Raw genomic sequence first — 16,728 nt, forward strand, 5'->3', positions numbered from 1 at the left:
GGCTGGATTCACAACGAGTGTAGCTTTAATTTGGTATCTTATATGTGTAATTTAATAAAGTTTGATTTTATAGATTTTTTTTTGAATCTGGCGCTCTACATTTTAACAGGCTGTTGGGACGCAAGCGTCCCGCGATCCCAGAGAGGTTAACAAACCTCCAGACGAGCTTCAATGCCATACAACACTCCTTCCGTGGCCTCCAACTGCTCTTAAATGCAAGCAAAACTAAAAGCATGTTCTTCAACCGATCGCTGCCCGCACCACCCCCCGCCCGTCTAGCATCACTTCTCTGGACGGTTCTGTGGACAAATAACTAGGTGTCTGGTTAGACTGTAAACTCTCCTTTCAGACTCACATTAAGCATCTCCAATCCAAAGTTAAATCTAGAATCGGCTTCCTATTTCGCAACAAAGTATACTTCAATAATGCTGCCAAACATACCCTCATAAAACTGACTATCCTACCGATCCTTGACTTTAGCGATGTCATTTACAAAATAGCCTCCAACACTCTACTCAGCAAATTGGATGTAGTCTATCACAGTGCCATCCGTTTTGTCACCAAAGCCCCATATATTACCCAGCACTGCGACCTGTATGCTCTCGTTGGCTGGCCCTCGCTTCGTCGCCAAACCCACTGGCTCCAGGTCATCTATAAGACTTGCTAGGTAAAGCCCCGCCTTATTTCAGTTCACTGGTCACCATAGCAACACCCACCCGTAGCATGCGCTTCAGCAGGTATATTTCACTAGTCACCCCCAAAGCCAACTCCTCTTTGGCCGCCTTTCCTTCCAGTTCTCTGACGCCAATGACTGGAACGAATTGCAAAAATAACTGAAGCTGGAGTCTTATATCTCGCTCACTAACTTTAAGCATTAGCTGTCAGAGCAGCTTACCAATCATTGCACCTGTACATAGCCCATCTGTAAATAGCCCACCCAACTACCTCATCCCCATATTGTTATTTCTTTTTTTGCTCCTTTGCACCACCGTATCTCTACTTGCACATTCATCTTCTGCACACCTACCACTCCAGGGTTTAATTGCTAAATTGTAATTATTTTGCCACTGTGGCCTATTTATTGCCTTACCTCCCTAATCTTACTACATTTGCACACACTGTATATATACTTTTTTGTTGTGTTATTGACTGTACGTTTGTTTATCCCATGTGTAACTCTGTGTTGTTTGTGTCGCATTGCTTTGCTCTATCTTGGCCAGGTCACAGTTGCTGGCCTACCTGGTTAAATAGATGTGAAATAAAACATTTAATAAAAATGATGCATTCACCACCATGGTTGAAAATATGAATAGTGGTACTCATTGATGTGTTGTATTGGATTTGCCCCAAACATAACACTTTGTATTCAGGAGATACTTAATTTCTTTGCCACATTAGACACAATCTAATGAGATCAAACAATGTCAGAGGTCACATGAAGGGGCAGAGGGAGAGAGAGCAAGAGAGAATGTACAGACAGACAACTGAGAGAGATAGACAGCATGACAGAGAGAGAGACAGAAAGACAGACAGCGAGAGAGAAGGGGGTGACAGAAAAGTAGAGATGATAGAGGGGGAGATAAAGATTGACAGTGAACGAGAGGAGAGAGAGAAATAATAAACAGACGGGAGACAGAGATAACAACAGAGGAATAGAGGCAAAGAAACAGAATGACAGAGAAGCAAAGAGAGGGAGAGAGAGAAGCAGATGTACCCACAGACAGAGAAGTGAGGTAACTAAGAGTTAGAGTGTGGAGAGAAGGACGGAGTAATAAAGAGGGAGTGAGAGATAGTGACAAGTTATTTTCCAGCAAGGACACACTCAGGTTACAACAGCCAGTAGGCCTATGATTAATCTACAGCATTCACCTCTATTATATACTTAATACAGTACTTGGTATTTGGTATTTTATTAGGATCCCCATTAGCTGTTGCAAAAGCAGCACCTACTCTTCCTCCGGTCCACACAAAACATGAAACATGATATAGAATTACATAATACAGAACATCAATAGATAAGAACAGCTCAAGCACAGAACTATATAAAACATTTTAAAAGGCACACATAGCCTACATATCAATGCATACACACAAACTATCTAGGTCAAATAGGCGAGATGCGTTGTGGCGCGAGGTGTTGCTTTATCTGTTTTTTGAAACCAGGTTTGCTGTTTATTTGAGCAATATGAGATGGAAGGAAGTTCCATGCAATAAGGTCTCTATATAATACTGTATTCTTTCTTGAATTTGTTCTGGATTTGGGGACTGTGAAAAGACACCTGGTGGCATGTCTGGTGGGATAAGTGTGTGTGTCAGAGCTGTGTGTAAGTTGACTCTGTAAACAATTTGGGATTTTCAACACATTGTTTCTTATAAAAAGAAGTCGTGATGCAGTCAGTCTCTCCTCAACTCTTAGCCAAGAGAGACTGACATGCATAGTATTTATATCAGCCCTCTGATTACAATTAAGAGCTAAGTGTGTCGCTCTGTTCTGGGCCAGCTGCAGCTTAACTAGGTCTTACCTTGCAGCACTGGACCACACGACCGGACAATAATCAATATTAGACAAAACTAGAGCCTGCAGAACTTGCTTTTTGGAGTGTGGTGTCAAAAAAAGCAGAGGATCTCTTTATTACGGCTAGACCTCTCCCTATCTTTACAACCGTTAAATCTACATGTTTTGACCATGGCAGTTTACAATCTAAGGTAACGCCAGGTAATTTAGTCTCCTCAACTTGTTCAACAGCCACACCATTCATTACCAGATTCAGCTGAGGTCTAGCACTTAAGAAATTATTTTTACCAAATACAATGCTCTTAGTTTTAGAGATGTTCAGGACCAGTTTATTACTGGCCGCCCATTCCAAAACAGACTGCAACTCTTTGTTAACTTCTCTGCGCTACGGATCCCTTTTACGGGATCATTTTCCTAAACAACCGCTGAATTGCAGGGCGCAAAATATTACAAAAATATTTATAATCACGCAATCACAAGTGAAATATACCAAAACACAGCTTAGCTTGTTGTTAATCCACCTATCGTGTCAGATTTTGAAAATATGCTTTACAGAGAAAGAAATCCAAGCCTTTGTGAGTGTATCAATCAATGCTAGAACAGCTAGCACCAAATTAGCATGGTCGCGAAAGTCAGAAAAGCAATAAAATGAATCGCTTACCTTTGATAATCTTCGGATGTTTGCACTCACGAGACTCCCAGTTACACAATAAATGTTATTTTTGTTCGATAAATATGACTTTTATAACAAAAAAATGCCATTTGGATTGCGCGTTATGTTCAGAAAACTACAGCCTCGTTCCGGTCCTGAAAGGCAGAAGAAAATTCCCAAACGTATCAGATTCAAAAATATTTTAAAAATATTTATAATCATGCAATCACAAGTGAAACATACCAAAACACAGCTTAGCTTTTTGTTAATCCACCTATCGTGTCAGATTTTGAAAATATGCTTTGCAACGAAAGCAATCTAAGCTTTTGTGAGTGTATCAATCAATGCTAGAACAGTTAGCCTTATATTAGCTTGGTTAGCTTGGTCACGAAAGTCAAAAAAGCAAAAAAAAWTATTGCTTACCTTTGATAATCTTTGGATGTTTGCACTCACGAGATTCCTAGTTACACAACAAATGTTCTTTTTGTTCGATAAATATTACTTTTATAACAAAAAAACACAATTTGGGTTGCGCGTTATGTTAAGAAAACTACACCCTCGTTCCGTTCGACGAAAATTCCAAAAAGTATCCGTAATGGTCGTAGAAACATGTCAAATGTTTTTTATAATCAATCCTCAGGTTGTTTTTAACAAACATATTCGATAATATTTCAAACGGACCGTAACCTATTCAATAAGAGAGAAAAATAAAATGGAGAGCTACCCTCTCGCGGGTAGGAACTAATCAGAGGACACCTGACTACTTTGAAAAATCTCGCTCATTTTTCAAAATAAAAGCCTGAAACTATGTCTAAAGCCACAGGTCACAGCCTGAGGAAGCCATTGGAAAAGGAATCTGGTTGATACCCCTTTAAATGGAAGAAAGACGGGCCAGGAAACACAGATTAAAAATAAAATAAAAACACTTCCGGGTTAGATTTCCTCAGGTTTTCGCCTGCAGAATCAGTGTTGTTTTACTCACAGACAATATTTTGACAGTTTCRRAAACTTTGGAGTGTTTTCTATCCTAATATGTAAATTATATGCATATTCTATGATCTTGACCTGAGAAATAGTCCGTTTACCTTGGGAACGTTATAAAAAATATATAAAAAAAATCTGACCCCTAGCGTCAAGAGGTTTTAAGGTTTTCAGTGACTTCATTAGCTGTGCTTGCTGATTCGTATATGGTTGAACCTAGAGAGCTGCCCTGCAGTACACCACACTTTACATGCTTGACATTAGAGAAGCTTCCATTAAAGAAAACCCTGAGTTCTATTAGATAGATAGCTCTGAATCCAGATTTCGGCAGAGTTTGAAAAGCCATAGCACATAGATTTTTTCAACAACAGGTAATGGTCAATAATATCAAAAGCTGCTCTGAAATCTAACAGTAAAGCTCCCACAATCTTCTTATTATTGATTTCCTTCAACCAATCATCAGTAATTTGTGTCAGTGCAGTACATGTTGAGTGCCCTTCTCTATAAGCATGCTGAAAGTCTGTTGTTAATTTGTTTACAGAGAAATAGCATTGTATTTGGTCAAACAAAATTTTTCCCAACAGTTTGCTAAGAGCTGGCAGCAAGCTTAAAGGTCTGCTGTTAGAACCAGTAAAGGCCGCTTTACCACTCTTGGGTAGCGGAATTACTTTGGCTTCCCTCCAGGCCTGAGGACAAAGACTTTCATCTATGCTCAGATTAAAATATGACAGATAGGCATGTGTCAGGCGCACACTTTATTGAGGCAAAAGTGCAAAACGCACAAAACAGTCACAAGAATTATGTTTAACAATAAACATCTTCGTGAAATACCACGGAAAAAAGAAAGCATCTGGCGCGTCAATAACAAACACTTAACGCAAACAATCTTACACAAAGACATGATGGGGAACAGAGGAATAAATACATGTAGATTGATTGGGGAATGAAAACCAGGTGTGCAGGGAACAAGACAAAACAAATGGATGCATGAAAAATGGAGCGGCGATGGCTAGAAAGCCGGTGACGTCGACCGCCGAATGCCGCCCAAACAAGGAGAGGAGCCGACTTCGGTGGAAGTCGTGACAGAGTGGCTATAGAGTCAGCTACCATCCTCATTAGCTTTCCATCGAAGTTGTCAATGCCAGAAGGTTTGTCATTATTGATCGATAATACATTTCCTCCACCTCTCCCACACTACCTTTACAAACCTTCTGGCATTTGTTTTGTTCAAACTTGCAATGATTCTCTTTCATTATTTGTTTTTTTTATGCAATATACAATTGCTCACTGTTCATTGTTGGCATTTCCTGCCAAAGTTTGCCCACTTTTCCAATGAAATAATTATAAAAATAATTGGCAACATCAAATGGTTTATTGAGGAATAAGCCATCTGAGTCGATGAAAGATGGAGTTGAAATTGTCTTTCTGCCGATGATTTAATTTAAAGAACTCAATATTTTTTCCACCATTCTTTATATCATTGATCTTGGCTTCATAATAAAGTTTATTCTTCTTTTTGTTGAGTTTAGTCACATCATTTCTCAATTTACAGTAATTAAGCCACTCAGATGTGCAGCCATACTTATTAGCCACTCCTTTTTCCCCATCTCTTTCAACAATACAGTTTTTCAATTCCTCATCAATCCATGGAGCCTTACGTTCTAACAGTCAGTTTCTTAACAGGTGCATGTTTATCAATAATTAGAAGAAGCAATTTCATAAATTCATCAAGTACAGCTTCTGGATGCTCCTCATTAATCACAACATAAACAAATATTTTTAACATCATCCACAGCAAAATATTTTGTATGATCTCGTATACAGTATTTTAGGCCCAGCTGTTGGAACTTTGGCTTTCCTGGATATAGCCACTATATTGTGATCACTTCATCCAATGGGTACGGATACAGCTTTAGAATGAAGTTCTACAGTATTAGTAAAAATGTGATCGATACATGTGGATGATCTTGTTCCTGTAGTGTTTGTAAACACTCTGGTAGGTTTATTAATAACCTGAACCAGATTACAAGCACTGGTTACATTAAGAAGCCTCCTCTTGAGCGGACAGCTTGATGAAAACCAGTCAATATTCAGGTCCCCAAGAAAGTAGACCTCTCTGTTTACATAACATACACTATAAAGCATTTCACACATATTATTTACATACTGATTGTTAGCACTTGGTGGCCTATAGGAACACCCCAAAACAAAAGGCTTTAGATGTGCCTATAAGGACACAAGGTGAGACCCAAATGCAGACACAGGAAGCAGATGGTTGAGCTCAGATATTTATTAATCCAAGGGGTAGGCAAAAGGTAGGTCGGGGACAGGCGAGAGTTCATAAACCGAGTCCAAAACAGTACAAGACAAAAGGCAGTCTTGAGGTGAGGCCAGGCAGGGGTTCAGTAACCAGATCCAAGTCCAAACAGTACAAGGGGATATGCAGGCTTGAAAACAGAACAGGCAGAGTGGTCAAGCAGGCAGATTCGGGGTCAAGACAGGCAAGGCTCAGAACCAGGAGGACTAGAACCAAAATATAGGAGCAAGGAAACTCGCTGGTTAACTTGGCAAAAAAGACAAACTAGCACAGAGAGACAAGGAACACAGGGATATATACACCGGGGATAATAAGTGACACCTGGAGGGGGTGGAGACAATAACAAGGACATGTGAAACTGATCAGGGTGTGACAGTGCCAAGTGAACCTGCAACCACAAAAATTCAATAACACTTGACATAAGATCTTCTCTTTAGCATTACAGGGATACGGCTCTGAATATATACAGCAACACATCCTCCATAGCATACTTCACGAGAGTGCATCTAACTGCAATCATTTCATGCATCCTTTATGTAACAAAGCATTCATGCCTTTACAAGCATAGCAAGTACAGAAGCACTGCATGTTCTTTGACATTAATATCAAATGGTAACAAACTACACTTCCTATAACCTCTAACGAGTCACAAACCCGGATCCGGGATCCCCCCCATCAAAAAAGCTGACTAGCATAGCCTAGCCTAAAGCCACAGGGATATCATATAATAAAATGTTCATGAAATCACAAGTCCAAGACACCAAATGAAAGATACACATCTTGTGAATCCAGCCATCATTTCTGATTTTTAAAATGTTTTACAGGGAAGACACAATATGTATTTCTATTAGCTAACCACCATAGCAAAATACTTTTTTTCCCACCATTTTTTTCCTGCATAGGTAGCTATCACAAATTCGACCAAATAAAGATATAAATAGTCACTAATCAAGAAACAACTTCATCAGATGACAGTCTGATAACATATGTATTGTATAGCATATGTTTTGTTCGAAGAATGTGCATATTTCAGGTATAAATCATAGTTTTACATTGCAGCCACCATCACAATTCTCACCAAAGCAACTAGAATAACTACAGAGAGCAACGTGAATTACCTAAATACTCATCATAAAACATTTATGAAAAATACACAGCGTACAGCAAATGAAAGACAAAGATCTTGTGAATCCAGCCAATATTTCAGATTCTTTAAGTGTTTTACAGCGAAAACACAATTTAGCATTATATTAGCTTACTACAATAGCCAACCACACAGCAGCATTGATTCATGCACGTTAGCGATAGCGAATAAACCAGCAAAAGATATTACATTTTTCACTAACCTTCTCAAAACATCATCAGATGACAGTCCTATAACATCATATTACACAATACATATATTGTTTGTTCGAAAATTTGCATATTTAGCGGCACAAATCGTGGTTATACAATGAGAATAGTAGCCAAGCTGCCAACAAAATGTCGGGAGAAATCTTGGGAGAGGCACCTAATCTAATCAATAACTAATCATAAACTTGACTAAAAAATACAGGTTGGACAGCAAATGAAAGATACATTAGTTCTTAATGCAACCGCTGTGTTAGATTTTTAAAATTAACGTTACTACGACATACAGCGTGCGTTAAAGCGAGACCGCACCGAAATTAATGGCGGAATAGTAGTGTAACATTTTTCAACAGAACAACGAATTAACATCATAAATAGTTCTTACTTTTTGATGAGCTTCCATCAGAATCTTGTGCAAGTTATCCTTTGTCCAGAATCATCGTTGCTCGGTTGTAGATTGTCGTCTTCAACTTAGGAATTACCAGCAAACATTAGCTATGTGGCCCAGACGTGTCCAACTCTTCATAACGCAGCACAAAGAAAATTCCGAAAATCGCAATATACTGATATAAACTGATATAACTCGGTTTAAAATAACTACATTATGATGTTTTTAACACCTATATCGAATAAAATCAGAGCCGGATATATCTAAGGCCTATAACGAGAGCTTTTCAGAATGCCWTCCTGCGGTCTGTCTTGCGCCATGACGAACGTTGAAAAGAGTGCACCCCACGTTCCAAGAGCCTTTATATGGCCTCAGATCTACCTAGCAACCCCATTCCAATTCTCACTGCTTACTGACATCTAGGGGAAATCGTATGCAGTGCATGTCGACTCATAGATTACATGCAATTTAATAAACTGACCCTGGAACAGAGTGCCCGATTTCAGATTTCTCACTTCCTGWCAGGAAGTTAGCTGCAACTTGAGTTCTGTTTTAATCACAGATATAATTCAAACGGTTTTAGAAACTAGAGAGTGTTTTCTATCCAATAGTAATAATAATATGCATATTGTACGAGCAAGAATTGAGTACGAGGCTGTTTAATTTGGGAACGAATTTTTACAAAGTGAAAACAGCGCCCCCATATTGACAAGAAGTTCCTATAAGACCCCAGTACCCAACTGTAAATCCATCATATGTAGGTTCTCCTCYTCTGAAGTAAGGCCATACAAAGTTGATATGCTGTTTAATGGATTTCTTTTTTTGAAAAGTGAGGTGATCGAGTGCATGAAATGTAATTAAATGTGAGCCCCTTGTAAAAATATTAAACAACCTTAGTACAACACCAACACCTTTTAGCCTTTTGGAATAATGGTTTTCCACAAGGAGTCTGGATCTGACCATACTCCATGACCCTTTACTAAATGAAAACACATTCGAGGCCGTCATAATGGGTCCCAGAAACCGATGGGTTGGGCCAGAGCCAGAACAGTCATGGGTGAAGCATCGTTTTCCAAGTATGTAATTGGCTTTGATACTGTGATTGGTTAGAGACGATCCAATTGCTGATGACTTTGTTTTCACCACAAACAGCATCACCCAAACGACTTTCAATTATGGCAGATTTAGAGTAAAGTCTGTAGCAATGACAGAGCAGCGGAAGAATTTAGTGTGAGGTGTCAGGCTATGAAAGGCTATCCTGGCTAAGTTTTAGGCGCAGGCATAGATCTGCAACTGTTTATAATTGATGTGCTAGCTGAAATATGTAACAGTAATCAGACCTATTCTTACTATAATGAATTGCTTCAGCTTCTATTCAGCTTGATTTCTACATTTGAGCGAGAGAGAGAGTGAGTTTGAGTTTTAAATAATCTGGGAACCCACAACACAATAAAAACTCATACAAAACCCTAGTTACACATCAATTAAAAACACAGCACCAAATCCTCCTCCATAGTAACTAAACACAACAGACTCTGAATACCCCATATACTCATAAACAGATCAATATTGTTAACCAGTTTGTAATAGGCAAACTCAAATCTCAGTCTCGCTTCCAACATTCCCTCCAGCATTCCCACCACATCCACAGACCCCTGTCCCCGAATGCTGTTCTTTCGGGTCTTCCATATTGCTAATTTAGCTGCACCTAACACAAAATTAAGCAACATAATTACACCCCTTCGACTTAACCTGTACTTTAGCCCAAATATAAACAGTTGGGAAGAGAAACCTCTCCCAAAGCTGAGAACCAAGAAGTGATCAGGTCAATCATCCCGACCAACCTGGGACACTGTAAAAACAGATGTGCCAGAGTTCCAGACTCAGCACAGAATGGACACCCCTCCCCAACTGTCGGATCCAGGTGTACCAGATGCATATTGGTGGCTATGGCTCCATGTATTATCCTCCATTGGAGGTCAGCTGTCCTCTTTTCAGTAGGCAGTTTGTCAAAAGACCGCCAACAGCCTTTTGGGGATGCACGTGGACCAAACACACCCGCCCACCTCGTCGATTTTACCCCTTCCAGGGAAGTGGGACACTTTTACACACATTTTGTACAGGGCCTTCTTTCCCACCTCCTTGAACTCCCCCAGCTCCGGGATATCGAATGAAAGCAGCATCTCCACGTCCTCCTCAAATGCCCCCGCCGCAGCACTAACAATCAGTGCAGGGAACACATAATCCAGACCCTCCTTCCACCGATCTGAATTGGAAGTGTCAGTCACATACTGCAGATGAAGTACTGGCAAGGAATCACAGACCTCAGCGACAACCTTCCTCAGTAGGCGAGATGATCGGATCCCCGCTCTTTCTCCCAGCTCCTCCAACGATCTGCTCCTACGCCACATGACATGACCATCTTAGTACACCCCACACCTGAACGTAGGCTGAACGTAGGCTGGTTGAACCCAGAGTACGGGACTGGATGGCAGTGTTGTAAAAAAGAGGCTCTTCAAAAAGCCACATCCCTGGTGGCATGCCGGCCTTACGGGACTTGACAAGAACTCTCCGAGCCTGCATAACAGACTCATAAAATGGAGTCAGGCCAGACAAATCACCCCCCTCCAGCTTTAAGAGGAAAAGGTGCTTGTCTAAGCCAAAACAGCCCGCTCTCTTCATCAATGTGTAGGTTGTGTCGACCCAGCTAGAACCGTCACTGTACAACAGTCTCTGAGCTGCTTGAAGCCAGGAGCCATGATCCTGGAAGAAATGTCCACCAGGCCTTGCCCACCCTCGTGCAGTGGCAGGTACAGGGCTGCAGCTTTAATCCAGTGTTGTCCAGACCAGAAGAAATTGACAAGGGTCCTCTGAAGCTCTTGTATCAGCTGTAAAATCATTGGTCTGTGCCACAGGGTAGAGGCAGCAAGATTATTAGCTACCAGTACCCTTCCCCTATAAGACAGCTGGGGTAGCACCCATTTCCACCTTGACAGTCTGGCACAAACTTTCTCCACTAMACCCTCCCAGTTATTTTTCTGAAATACATCAAAGCCTAGAAAAAAAAAAAAAGTCTTCATCCAATCTCTGCCCCACTGAAGCCCCCCTGGTAACTGTGGAGCAGACCCCGTCTGAAGCTGACCTGCCCACAGCGATTCACTCTTTTCCCAATTGACTCTAGCTAAGGAGGCCCCCTCATACACCTTTAACGTGTTTGAGAGAACCTTAACATCCTCAGCCCCTGTAATATAAACTGTCACGTCATCTGCATACGCAGACAGTGCTATCATTACTCCTGGCACAGAGAAACCAGTAAGCCTCGCTAGTTTTTTTTTTTTAAGCGCTAGGAGCATCCATATCCTTGAGGGTAGCAAAACAAGACCTAATCAAGGCACCCTTCACTCTTTCATGTAAAAATGACCTCAGTTCATGTCTCTTGTCCTGTAAGTTCATAACTAGTCCAGGGTCATTCTGAGTGAACAACTTCAATTCAATAGATTTGATGTCCTGTTCAAGGGCCCTGATAGTCTCTTTAACTTCAATACGAGACAGGGCAGTATACTGTTGACAAAACAATCGTATTTGGGCCTTCCCAACCTCCCACCATTKTCTCAAGGACTCAAAATTCCCTTTTGTAACCTTCCATTTGTCCCAAAACAACAAAAACCTTTCACAAAACATGGCATCATGTAACAACTTAACATTACAATACCAGTAAGGTGATGACCTTCGTGGACAGGTGAATATCAACACTAACAATATGGTGATCAGAGAAACCCACAGGAGTATATATCACACCTTCCAACCCTACTACAGTAATGCTCAGATACATACAACCTGTCTAACCTTGCTGCCCTGACAGGACCTTCATTAACTTTTAACCATTTGTACTGCCTAACTTTTGCATTCCTTACTCTCCACACATCAGAAAGCTACTCAGTTAATAGACCAGACAGACAAGTAGCTGACCACAGATGAGGTTCTTCAGCAGTGCAGTCAACAGTAAAATCTACTGTACAATTCCAGTCCCCCCCTAAAACCATACACCCATCTTGGTCACACTGTCTTAAGGTTTCCTTAATTTGATCAAATACAGCAATACGCTCTGTACCCTCATTAGGAGAATAAACATWAAAAAAAAAAATAGAAACCCATAATATCCACCTTGACCAACAAAACCCATCTCTTGACAATCTCTGTTGCCGATACCACAGTCACCCCTAAGCCTGAGGAAAAGTAAATTGCCACCCCAGCACTGAAATTAGTACCATGACTGAGTATATGCTGCCCCTCCCACCACATACCCCAGTCAACCTCATTAGCCTCATCACTATGTGTCTCCTGTAGAAAAACTACATTAAGCCTTTTCTGTTTTATTACTTCTAATACCGAAGCCCTCGTATTCCTGTCCCTTCCCCCATTAATATTGAGAGAACCTACCCTTAGTACCTCCATATAGAAAAGAGAAAGGAAGAGCAGAAGAAACCACAGAGAAGAAACCACAGAGACCAAAGAGGAAAAAGACACCCTATGAGGCATGATCATCATCATTGTTTTAATTTTCTCTCAACCTGACCATGTTTCCAACTACCTTTTGCTGCTGTGACAGCAGTACCAAATTTCCTCAATTGAAAACGCTTCTTCTCACTCAACTGGTCTAACCCCATCGTCTTCTGTAACATCACAGCTGACCTCACAAACTTATCAACATTAAAAAAATCGGCCAAAATTCTGATCCAGGAACCCATTTACTTCCTCTAGATTGTAAATTGAGTCATCACCAGCTGCTATCTTATCAATAGAGATATCCATATCCTTCTCCTGATCCTCCTCAACTGAGGCCACAGAGCCCTGACTCCCTTCTACCACATCCCTCTCAACACTCCCCACTTGCAGCCCATCACTCGTACCAGGCATCTCCTCCACTACCTGGGAATCTAGCCCCACCTGAACCCCCTCCTGTACCCCATTACTCATAGTGGGCAACTCCTCCACTACCTGGGAGATTAGCTCCACATGAACCCCCTCCTGTACCCCAGCACTCGTACTGGGCACCTCCTCACCAGTCTGAGGAAATGGCTCTTCAGATCCATCCTTACCTTCTACAACAATATTTTTCTTCTGCATAACATTTCCCTCTGGTACAAGTTGCAACTCCGTGCCCTCAACACGGACAACTTGTTCCTCAGCAACAGGTGCTAGTGGCTGCTCTACCATTGTCGGCTCACCTCTCCCTACATCAGTGGGCCCAGGCGTTACGAGGACCACCTGCGCCCCTCCCTCTGCCTTCTCCCTTTTCGGGCAAGCATGTCGCTTATGGCCAACATATGTATGTATGTACTGTCACTGTGGGGACGATGTCATCAATGGACTTATTGATGAAGCCAGTGACTGATGTGGTATACTCCTCAATTCCATCAGAAGAATCCCGGAACAAATTCCAGTCCTGTAGCTTAGCATCTGCTTCTTCTGACCTTTTTTTTATAGACCGAGTCACTGGTGCTTCCTGCTTTAATTTTTGCTTGTAAGCAGAAATCATGAGGATAGAATTATGGTCAGATTTGCCAAATGGAGGGCAAGGTAGAGCTTTGTACCGGTCTCTGTGTGGAGTAAAGGTGGTCTGGAGTTTTTTCTCTCTGGTTGCACATTTAACATGCTGATAGAAATTGTGTAAAACTGATTTAAGTTTCCCTGCATTAAAGTCCCCAACCATTAGGAGCGCTGCCTCTGGATGAGCATTTTTCTGTTTACTTATGGCGGTATACAGCTCATTGAGTGCAGTTTTAGTGCCAGCATCAGTCTGTGGTGGTATGTAGACAGCTACAAAAAATACAGATAAAAACTCTCTAAGTAGATAGTGTGGTCTACTGGTTATCATGAGATACTCTACCTCAGGCCAGCAAAACCTTGAGACTTCCTTAGATATCGTGCACCAGCTGTTGTTTACAAATATGCATAGTTCCCCGCCCCTTGTCTTACCAGAGGCTGCTGGTGAGATATGTTCCCAAATCAGATAATGTTTGTATTAGGGTGCACAAAACATTCCTTTGATGTTCCAAGAATGTTGAAAGAACAGCCTTATTTAAATGTTCCCAGAACATGTAATTAGGTTGTGGGAACAATGTGGGTACATTACAAGAGATAGGTTCCCAAAACACAAAATATGCTCAGTTATGATGACATTCATACAATGTTTAAGTTAGGTTGCACAGGACATTGCTATAATGTTGTAAGAATGTTGACAGAACATCTGCTCTAAGTTCTTTAAAGGTTCCCAGAACATTTAATTAAGTTATGGGAGTTATCTTGAAAGAATGTTCTTGTGATATTCACATAGGTTAAACAGAAATTTCACACTATGTTGCAAAATGTTCCACAATTTCCAAATAAGTAAATTTTTATGATGTTCATAGCATATTTGTTTTTGGTTTAACATAATATTTGATAGATGTTCACGTAACTTACATTTTACCTTGTCTTGGAGGTCCTCGGAACATTTCAAGAACATTTAGAGAATGCTATATTTAAGTTTGACCTACTATTACCACAACATTCTCCGCATGCAAATCGGTAGCTCCTTAAAGAATAAGAAAGCAGATTGGAATACATCCCCGCTATGTTTCTCTCAAGATTTAAAGGCAATTCACATTTGAGGGTGATATATTTAATTCATAGGACATTTGAACAGGATTTCATCTTATACACACAACCGTATTTTTTAGACTGCATATGTTGACAATCTAAACATGGGATTTGAACCTGCAATGTCTGGTTCCCAAGTCAGGTCTTTTATCCTCTGTGCCACCAGTGAAAATATGGGTCCAGAAGTACACAAAATTTAAAGATGATGGGTGAAGTGATAGTGAATTACCCAGTTACCAGTATATACCTGGGTTAGTCATGTCTTAGAAGGCTAAAATGGAAGAATTGTCACGACTTCTTCCGAAGTCGGTCCCTCTCCTTGTTCGGGCAGCGTTCGGCAGTCGACGTCACCGGTCTTCTAACCATCGCCGATCCACCTTTCATTTTCCATTTGCTTTGTCTTGTCTTCCCACACACCTGTTTTAATTCCATCATTACATGTTGTGTATTTAACCCTCTGTTCCCCCCCATGTCCTTGTCCGGTATTGTTTATTGTAGTGCTTGTGCACGTTATGCTGGTGTGTACTGGGTTTTGTTTACCCATTTGATTGTATTGTTCTGTTTACGGTGGTTTATGCTGTGTGTCTATGCAACCCTCTCACCAGGCTCGAATTTGATTCTCACAATTCAATTTGAAACAGTAAATGACTCCACCAATGCAACAAACATAAGGTTCAATATGTGTATTATTACATTTTCAAAGCACCACATTAAAAAATAAATAAAAATAATAAACCCCAATGAGTCGTGCACAACCCATGTCCAAATAATTTCAAGCTTGCTTAACCCCGTTGGTGTGCGTTGGAGCTATAAAAAWAATGACGACACACATAAAGTCTAGAAGCACCCCACCGTTGTGGTTACTCACTACTCGTAGATATTCCCTCAGTGAAGTATGGCAGTTCCTTGCAGATTTCCTCACAAGATCCACAGCAAGCACAGCTAATCAATGCAGACCGTACTCTAAGGGCAGTAACCAATATCCCATGGGAACATGAACTCGTTAATCTTTCCCAAGCAATTCTCTCTCGGTTTCACACGATGCTAGGCTAACCTCAAGGCTGTCCATCCAATACCTCCACGATGAGACGGTAACTTCAGTCTTTACTAAGTCTTTCTTAACAAAATTATAACAACTCTCTTATAAAATAAAATCGGTATTTCCCTTCAAAACTCGGTAGGTATGGGTTTTGTTCTATGTTTATCGTCTAATTTTATAATTCTTCTTCACCAACGGTCATAATGTAATGTCCATCCTTTTCTCAACGTCTCTCTCCCTCTCTTTTTTTCCCAGGCCTCCCGTTAACACCAGGTCCACTCTCCCATTGGCCACAGCTTAACAAGCTAGCGGAACCCCTCGACAACATTCCGCTGAAAAGGCAGCGCGGGAAATTCAAAACTATTTTTGAGAAATATGTAACTTTCACACATTAACAAGTCCAATACAGCAAATGAAAGATAAACATCTTGTTAATCTACCCATCGTGTCCGATTTCCAAAAGGCTTTACAGCAAAAGCACAACATATGATTATGTTAGTTCAGAGCCAAGTCAAAAAAACACACAGCCATTTTTCTAGCCAAAGATAGGAGTCACAAAAAGCAGAAATATAGATAAAATTAATCACTAACCTTTGATGATCTTCATCAGATGACACTCATAGGACATCATGTTACACAATACATGTATGTTTTGTTCGATAATGTGCATATTTATATCCAAAAATCTCAGTTTACATTGACGCATTACGTGCAGTAATGTTTTGATCCCAAAACTTCCGGTGTTTTTGCAGATAACCACAGAAATCCCAAAAATACTCATAATCAACATTGATAAAAGATACAAGTGTTATTCACAGAATTAAAGAGAGACTCTCCTTAATGC

Source organism: Salvelinus sp. IW2-2015, linkage group LG10 (genome assembly GCF_002910315.2).
Source record: "Salvelinus sp. IW2-2015 linkage group LG10, ASM291031v2, whole genome shotgun sequence".
Lineage (NCBI taxonomy): Eukaryota > Metazoa > Chordata > Actinopteri > Salmoniformes > Salmonidae > Salvelinus > Salvelinus sp. IW2-2015.